Below are 10,194 nucleotides of genomic sequence, written 5' to 3' on the forward strand. Positions count from 1 at the left end.
GAATGATTTTATTTTTCAATAAAAAAGCAGTAAAAAAAATCATAGTTTTCAAATTGCAGCAAACTTTTCACTAGGAAACCATGAGTTTTGTTATTCATGGCCGGACTTTAAATCCCTGGAAATTGAGTACATGAATGATTGCTGGAAAGAAGACAGGGCTGTAAGGAGGCCAACTTCCTGGAGACTATAAGAAAAAAGATACTTATGTATAGCCCCTGCTCCTCCCTGCTGAGCTACTGGATACTTGAGGGGCATGCTAGTGGAAAAATACTGGAAAGTGGGGGGGGGGGGTGGGAGAGAGAGAGAGAGGAGGGGAGAGAGAGAGGGGGAGAGAAAGAGAGGGAGAGAGAAAGAGAGACAGAGACAGAGAGAGAGAGAGAGAGAGAGAGAGAGAGAGAGAGAGAGGAACCCTGTAGGATTCAGAAACCTGAGGTGACTGCATATCAAAGAAAACAAGGGCCCAGGAACTACTGCCTCGTCACCGTCGCGGTAGCCTTGGCAGGTTCTAAGTGTTAGATTCTCAGCTTCACAAATTAGCAGCCCACTGTGGTAACTTAAAATGTGTACAAGAGCCTTGCTTTGGAAAAGGATCCCACATCATCTCTCAGTGATCTGCCAAGGTGTCGTAGCTCAGCAGCCATTCTGTAAACCAGAAACCTTGTCTCTGTCAGAATGTGCTTGGGGTCAGAAAGTGCCATGTATTTTCATCTTTGGGATTCACACTTATTTTTACTGCATTGGACCAGAGGTTAGCAACCTTATCCGCTAAAAGTGGTACAGATGAATGACAATGACTCAAGTCCCACAGGTCCCCTGCAATAAAACAGGTAAGCATGGCAACTGGAGATAAACAGTATCACATTCAAGGTCCAAGACATCGGGGAGATCACCTTCATAGTCCAATGGTGTGGGCAGCTCCATGGGGAGTCTAGCAAATGCCAAGTATAAAGGATGCCATAGAGTTGATGCCATCCCCTCTCAGTGTGCTGCATGCTTGCACCAATGACTAAGAGTGTATGACGCCAGCTGTCCTGCTAAGTGGGACTTGACAACTCGGAGGCTACAGTCTTTGGTTCAACTCTCCTGTATATAGCCAAAGAAAACCCCCTAAGGCGGTGGTTCTCAGCCTGTCACAGGGGTAACAAATCAGGCATTTACATTACGGTTCATAACAGTAGCAAAATTATGGTTATGAAGTAGCAGGAAAACAATTTTATGGTTGGGGTCACCACAATGTAAGGATGGGTGTTAAAGGGTCCTTTGGGCATTAGATAGGTTGAGAAGGGCCCTTTCACGGCAGTCATCGTGCTCCTGAGCAGGTACTGATGAGAAAGACAGCAACAACAATTGTTCCCAGCTATGAAAGTACGGAGGATCTGGGTGCTCTTTCATTTGGTCATGACGAAGCAGGGGAAGAGCTGAGGGGGAAAGGGTTAATCCACCAGAGCCTGTGTTCTCACTTCCAAAAGTCTGGCTGGCTCACATTTTGCTGTCTTTCTCCCAGCCCATTGTAGTCCACCATAGCTGATGGCAGGAGCTGGGGGTGACCGGCAGGTGCTGATTAAGTGTCCCCACACACTGCCATATTGTCTTCTTGAATTAAGACCCTCAGAATGCACACTTAACATTGAGCATGTAGAAAGAATGTACAATCCTCAAAGGGCCTCCCCCCGCAGGAATATGTATAGGCATCCCTAATCAACTCCCCACCTTTTCGTTGTTGGGGAGAGCACGCTAATTCTGGAAGTTGTGCTCTGCTATTTGCAGGTAACAACAAGCCCCTCCACTTTTCCATGCTAACCGTGAGTTTTGAATTTTAACTTAAAGTTGTGAACTGATTGTGTTCCCTTAAAGAACCACAGCTCTTGCTGCTATCTACCTGTAGTTCCCACTCCTGCTCTTTTCTCACCTTGTCTGACAATGCATGGCTGTCCTGCCTGGGTATGATACCACGGAAGGGACCCTGATGTTTCTGCCACTTTCCCCTTCCATACATATTGGCCAATGCCGTTCCTTCTTGGAGCCTTTCAGATGACCAATTCTGTGTGTGCCAGAGACCCTACTGGGAGCATCAAGCATGCCTGTGGAGTGGCTGGACAGATGATTCAGCCTAAGCTGATGTGTTGCCCTTGCAGAGGACCAGTATAGTTCCCTAGCAACCAATCTCCAAGGAATCCAAGGCCATCTTCTAGTTTCCAGGTTCACACTAACACATACCTTCATAGATATATACATAGACATAATCACATATAAATAAAATGGCTTAAAATAATACTTGAGTAAATTGTTAGACCACCACTCCTATTTTAGGATTGGGCTACACAGAAGATGAACCGATTCATTGCCGTCTACATCACATCTGCTGAAACTGCTAAAGACACTAAGTCAGTAGATCTTTCTGATCCGGCCACAGTAAGTGCCATGCCCAGGATCATTAATCACAGCCAAAGACATTATTAAGAGACTACACTGTAGTGTCCAGATCAAATTAAAACCAACATTACATGACACACTGACACCTCAAGACATGGCTTCAAGATAAAGGCCACACCATAAGTGGTAAGGTATTACACAAATCTCAGCATGCCATGTGCAAAACATTGAAAATGATGTCTTCCAAATAATATAACTCTCTAGAGAGACATTACAAAGAAACCGAAGTGGATGAAAGGACTGGTGAAACATGTACCCACCAGATATGGTGGAGCACACCTGTCATCCTAGCAGACTGCAGAGGCAGGCATGCAAAGCCAGACTGTGAGACATCGAAAGTTTGAAGCCACCCTTGGTGTCAAAGCAAGATCTTTTTTTAAGTAAATAAACTGGGGCTTGGTGAGATGTCTCAGTGAGTAAAGAGACTGGCCACCAAACCTGATGACCCCTGAAGCTCATATGATGGAAAGAGAACACTGACTCCATTAGCTGTCCTCCGACCTCCACACACCTGCAGTCTCACAATAAGTAGATAAATCAACAAACCAATAAAGAATAAAATAAAATAAAATAAAGAAACCAACTGAGGTTTCAATGAGACCTAAAAGAATGCAAGTAAGCAGTTATCAAAACGAACACACAGAACAAAACAAAAACCTAGAAAAATGAAGCTGAAGAGATGGTTCAGTGGTTAAGAGAACTGTCTACTCATGCAAAGGACCCTGGTTCAATTCTCAGTGAACCACAGTGGTCTGGAACTCCAGTTTCATGAGATCCATAGAAATCTTCTACCCTCCCCCAACCCACACCCACCAGGCACTAAAGTGGTACCCAAGAGAACACTATACACTTAAGTAAATTTAGAAAAAGATAGGAAGACAATTCATACAGGATATGAGTGAACGGAGTGAGGTTTTAGGGGGAAAAAAACCTCAATAAAAATCATAGACCTGAAGAATTTAGCAAGCCAAATAAAAATATAGTTAAGATCTGGAACAACATACTACAGAAATAAAGTATATCTGAAATAGGTGAAATACTCCTTTTGAAATAGTTGAATCAATCAGAGTGGCGGGGGAGGATATAAAGACAGAGTCAGAGAGCATTCAAGACCTTCGGGACACACTGAGTAGGCATCTGCCTTTAGACTCCCCAAAGGTAAGAAGAGAAAAGGGTGAAAAAAAATCAATTCAATAAAAGTAATAGTAGAAAACTTTCCCAGTCCTTGGAAAGATATACACAACTGCACACAGTGGCCAGATATGAACATTATGACAGGAAAAAAGTTCTTCACCATAGTATATTACAGTCAACTCATCAACTGCATGAGACCAGGAAAGAGCATTATAATCAGTGTGGGGGGCGGTTGGGGGAGGCAAGTAGTAAGACACATTTAGGGGATCTCTGTTAAACTATCAATATATCTCAGCAGAAACCCCACAAGCCAGGATATTGTTAATATCTGTAATCACCTTCCCTTCCTTCCCTGATCTGCAAAGTGTGAGAAGGGCAAACTGACAGAAGTTGAAGCTAGTTAAAGTTGGTTAAAGCTAGTTAAAGTTAGGTAAAGTAAGCTCATCTCTACAGAAAACAAAAGTGAGAGGTTGAGGAGTTAGCTATTGGTGGAGTGCTTGCCTAGCACGCATTCAAGCCCTGGGTTTACTCTCCTGCCCTGTAGAGGAGCAGTGGCACTTGCCTGTAATCCTATCATGGAGGACAGAGGCAGTAGGACAGGAAGTTTAATGTCTCAAAAGACCAAAACAAAACAAAATAAAACAACTACAACAGCAGCCCTTCTCAAAACACCCGTCCTTCTTCTCCCTTCCATCCTATCTCTCCCACTGTCTAATAGCCATATTTAAATGGAAGTAGCAGTAACTTTTTGCTAAGAAACCTCCATGCCTTGCTTAGTAAAGCCCAGCTTTGCTTCATTTAGCCACACAACGAAAAGTGAGGGTTGGCACTTTTCAGAGTCCTCACATACATTATTACTTCATTTTTTTTCCCTCATAATCCCATGAGTAAATACTGTTAGTATTTTTATTTCACAGGCAGGTAAAGCCTTAGGAGATGAACTTTTAGCAAATGATGAACGATGAGATGAAAGTAAAAGTTTAGGGCTGGAGAGATGGCTCAGAGGTTAAGAGCACTGACTGCTATTCCCGAGGTCCTGAGTTCAATTTCCAGCATCCACATGGTGGCTCATAGCCATCTATAATGTATTCTGACACCCTCTTCTGGCCTGCACCTGCAGGCAGAGTGCTGTATATATAATAATAAATAAATCTTTTTTAAAAAAAGAAAGCAAAAGTTTAAGTCAAAAATATCAAGTGATATGAACCATATACATCTGAATTTAATCCTTAAATCTGGATTCTGAGACTTGCTTACTAGGATCACTTCTGAACATCTCAGACTTACTACAGAGATGATGTGAATATGTAGCTTGGACTCTTCCAAACGGTTCTAAGCTGTTTTCAAAAGTAGCGCTATGGTTACTTTGATCACCATTGATAAGATTGCTTCCCAGTGGGGACCCAAAACAGAAACCATAAAACAGGTTTAAGTCCCTGCTCTGTGATGCTTAATTATAAGGATCTTAAGCCACGTAGTTTCCCTGTATCTTGGAGACTTTATTTGTAAACCAGTGAAGCTATTTACAGCACTGGATTTTTATAAAGGTTATGTAATATAGATGAAAGCACTTTGTAAACAAAATGGTACACTGCTACCATCCCTTGGGAACCCAGACTTTAGCCTCAGGTCCAGACAGAAGAATTAAAAGGAAGGACTACAACAGAGACTGTAGGGAAGAAATTATTTAGGACTCATTGCTGACTTCCTGCCATACAGGACTGAATACATGACGAGAACAGCCATTCTTTCTGTGACACGGGGGCTGCCGTTCCCATTGTGCCCCCCCTTTTTTTTTTTGCTTTTTTTTTTTTTTTTTTTTGCTTTTTTATTAGCACGGCTCTGTTTTTAACAGGTGTTGCTTGTCAGAATTAACTAACTGCTCCGGGTGAATTTCTTGGCGTGGAGCACATAGATTTTGCCTGCAAAGAAGCAGGTGTCAGAAAACATCTGTTCCAGCTGTTGGGATCATTATACTGTCATCAATAACCATACCCTGAAATCTCATGACAGTGAAATGGTCCCCAGGTGGCTGTCTTATGTCCAGGTGTTTGCCTGTTGATGGGCCAGAGGTCAGGGGTTAGGTACTGGAATGTGCTTTGAGGTCAGAGGACAACTTGGAAATTCAGTCCCCTCCTTCCATTATGTGGGTTTTGGGGGATGGAGCTCAGGCCACCAGGCTTGGAGGCAGACACCTTTACTGGCTGAAGGACCTCACTGCCTTCTGACTTTTTTGTTTTGTTTTTTGTTTGTTTGTTTTTTAATAAATTTCATTTAGTCTTTCATGATTATTAGATACCTCTGAAAACTTTCAATAAGATTAATATAGGTGATCTTCAAAAGGAGATTAGGGAGAGGATTAATAAGTACAGAGAAAGCCATATGAAATCTAATACTTTTTATGCTGACTTAAAAAAAAGATAAAAAATATTAATGGATACTGTCACGTCCCTCACTATCATGTGGGACCCTATACTGAAAGCAAGCCTCAGGTAGAATGCTATTACACAAATTCTTATCAGCAAGGAGATATGAAACAGAGCTCAAACAGAACATTGTGGAATACAAAAAGATAGTTATCTTTGAGGCATGGAATCATTTGGAATGTTGTCACACTGCCAACATATTTTTTTTTAAAGCTTTTAGAAATGAACTCACTATATATGTAAATGTTTTCAGGTTTTTTTTAAGTTAACTTTTTTACTCAATATATTTTGATCACATTTTTCTCCTCTCCCTCAACTCATCCTAGATTCCCCCTACCTACCCAACCACATGCTGGTTCTCTATCTCTCTCCTTTCTCAACAAAAGAACAACAACAACAACAACAACAACAACAACAACAACAAAAACCTGAGAATACCCCCCAAAAAGATACCCCTAAAAAAAAAATCAAAGCAAACAGGCAAAAGATAACTAAGACAAAAAAAAAAAAAAAAAAAGGAAAGGAAAGAGGACTGAGTTTGGCCTGTCCTGGGCATGAGGCTGACCTTGGAACTTTGGTGCTCATCAGCAGTACATCAGGAATGCTGTGTCTGGAGGACACCATTTCCTTGATGCCATTCATCACTTCTGCCTTATAATCTTTCCACCTCCTCTTCCCCATCGATTCCCAAGCCTTGAGGGGAGGGGCTTGATTTGGAGGAAGGAAGAATCACCTGTGTGATGCTATCACCAGGCAGGTATCTCTAACACTTCCCACTTCCACAGTGAAAAATCCCTTCTAACTTTTCCTGTCAATTAATACACCTCTAGTCAGAGTTTACCTAGTGACATTGAAAGAGGACTTGTGCATTCAACTATGCAAATTAACCACCCTTGGTTCTACAGATAAAGATATAAATACCTTCAAACACAAAACATCCTGAAGTATACGGAAATAATTAACATTAAGAATGATTCATTGCTGGGCGTGGTGGCGCACACCTTTGATCCCAGCACTTGGGAGGCAGAGGCAGGAGGATCACTGTGAGTTCGACGCCAGCGTGGTCTACAAAGTGAGTCCAGGCCAGCCAGGGCTACACAGAGAAACCCTGTCTCGAAAAACAAACAAACAAACAAAAAACAACCCCCTCAAAAACCAAAACACCACACAACAAACAAACAAAAAAGAATGATTCAAGGCCATGCGGCAGAGGGTCATTTTTGAGGAAGAGGTGGAGGTTTGTTTTAAGAGTCTCAGTACTGAGCAACACAAAACGGCTATTGTTATTTAAGCAGAAACAGTGGAGTTAAATAGAAAACAAATCTGCTAGAGGACATTTGGTAGCTCAAAGGACTCCTGGGAATCTAAGTCTAGAAATCCATGGAAAGAAAGTACAGGAGGCCTATAGCTGGCCATGAAGCTATTCACAGACTATTTAATAGTCTATAAACTGATTGAAAGAAAGTAACAGGGTTATACTTGTCAAGCCCAGGCCTCTCACACCTTTGTTTATTTGTTTGTTTATGTATTTATTTTTGAAATGGGTTTCTCTGTGTAGCCTTGGCTGTCCTGTACAGAGATCCACCTGTCTCTGCATCCCCAACATGCTGGGATCACAGGCATGTACCACCATATCCACATACTTAACATAAGTAATGATGGACGCTGGATGCCACACCACACCCATGCCCCTCACTACTGGCCTAAGAATTTTTAGCTCCAGCAACTCCGCTCCTGCATCTGAAGCTTTTTGAACCATCAGCTTTTCTCTGGCGGTACTGATTGATGATTAGAAGAACAAATCTGTGGGGAGCAAGTGAATCCCTGAGTGAATGTGCACTGTTAAAATGGGCATGACCATGCCAAGGACCCCCAGTACTTCAGACCCATGGGATGGCTAGGCTTTCAGCAAGTGAGGCTCAGAGGAATGGCAAAGCCTTGCTCAGGCTCAAGTACAGATGGTTAAAAACTACTGACCTTTAACTAGAACTAGCCTATACAGAAATTACCAACCACAGTGTCCCCCTGTTGGATGACTATGGCCTTAGCCCATCTACCATCTACCTAGCTTAACTAACTGCACTCCTCCAGAACAGAATAAGTATACAATAAGTATATCCCCTTTGTTCAGAGATATATAATAAATGTCCCGACTTTCCAGGATGCTGTGTGTTTCAAGGAGAGTGTATGCCCCACCTGAGTCCAGCTTTTCTGTAAGTATGTCTGTGCGTCTGTCCTTTCTCCATTCCCTCATCGCCCCTATCAGGTCAAGTCTAAAGGACATGCAGGCGGAAGCTCAGGTTTCTGTCGTTTCAGCTCCAGCCACTGGACTCCTACAGCAGGGGTTGCTGCAAAGTGTTTTCATGTGGTGGCATGAAGCAAATGAATGAAAAACATTGAAAATATCTACAAAGGGTATGTTGAGTTGGAAGTGAATACAGTGTCTTTGAGGTAAGAGTTCCAAAAATGACAGATTTGGTAGTCTGGTTAGGAGCAGAATTAGAGTCTGCAGGGGATCTAAGCCAATCTTTTTATCTCCATATGTGAAGCCCGTATTCGGGAGATTGGTTCAACTCTATAGAAACAGTGGTTGTAGCAACTACCTGCATGTACTAAATGAAAATGAGGAAAGTCACACTTTAGGAGTGTAACCAGAAAACTTGGAGAACTCCATGTGGAGTACCATTTGTTACCAGAGAAACTGGAATTCCACCTTTGGGTTCTTAGTCCTGTCAATAAAATGATTTAAAAGTGAATTCAGGAGTTCAAGGACACTTTTATTAGAGTAAGAGAGAAAAAACAGCAGGGCAAGTGGGCTGTAAATCTGTGTAGCCACTAGGAGGAAGGCTATGAAGAAGACAAAGAGACAAAGCCATGCCATTTATGTTATGGGGACATATTCAGGAATAGAGGTCAGCAAGCAGCCCGTGGCAGTACACGGCAAAAGGAGGACAGCTTCAGAGAAGTGGACAATTCCAAATGTCAGAGAAAATATGCTTAGGCTTTTGCCAGTATCTGAAAGTAAAAGAAGAAAGAGAAGAACTCCTGACTCAGCAAAGCCGGTAACCGCATGGCAGAGGCTCTGCAAGCAGCTGAGATTTCTGGGAATGAAAAGCACAGTATCTCACTAAAAGGGTAATTATTCCTCCCATCTCCTGAGCATGGCAGCTCTCCTGAGGGATGCTCTTTTGGCCTGATAACAGACAAGCCTCACTCCACTGACTCCCAAGGGAGGAGACAATAGCATGGAATGTTCCAACCTTTGAAACAGATCAGAATGCCAGGTCTCCAAGCAGGGCCAGATGTAAATACCATACTTTTGACAAGGAGGAAATAGCTTTCTCTTAATGGATGTCAACAGAGCCTTGATGTCCTCAATGGTCTCCAAGGCAACTGTAACATTAAGAGACATGGAAGAAGAAGAAGAAGGAGGAGGAGGAGGAGGAGGAGGAGGAGGAGGAGAAGAAACAATAACAGATAACACTAATGTAAATTAAATGGTGAGAACTAGTAAGGGCCAGTAATATTTGATCCTTTTGTTTTAAAGGATCTGTATCAGGAACTAAGCTAATGTAATACTGAGCAGAACAGGATGTGGCCCCTTGTTTGAGGAAATGAAAGCAGGCTGGAGTGGAGACTCGGGGAGTGTGTGAAAGTTTAAGATGAAGGAGAAAACTACATAATTTGTCTGTACTTCCTCCTCCTCCTCATCCACCACTACTTCTTTTCTTCTCCTTCTCCTCCTTCTTTTTTTCTGGCAGTGTTTGCTCCAAGCCAGAACATCAGGCAAGCTAGCCAAGCACTATATCACCAAGACAACACCCATGTGCCTTATTTAAGGATTTTAAGCGTTATCTGAAAGGATAAACCATCTAAAGGTTATAAGGTAATTTATTTATTTATTTACTTATTTATTTTTGGTTTTTTGAGACAGGGTTTCTCTGTGTAGCCTTGGCTGTCCTGGACTCACTTTGTAGACCAGGCTGGCCTTGAACTCACAGTGATCCGCCTGCCTTCGCCTCCCAACTGCTGGGATTAAAGGCATGCACCACCACGCCCAGTTTATAAGGTATTTTAAAAACACACATTCTCCCTAAATCCATAGATGAACTTTGTAGGCTAGGCGTTATCGGTATTTGTTTACATATGAGAAGACTAGGGCTTAGAAGTGGTCTGACCTCTGTGAGAGCTGCAAGCAGCC

This window comes from Acomys minous (assembly GCF_964271855.1).
Source record: "Acomys minous genome assembly, chromosome: 6".
Taxonomy (NCBI): Eukaryota; Metazoa; Chordata; class Mammalia; order Rodentia; family Muridae; genus Acomys; species Acomys minous.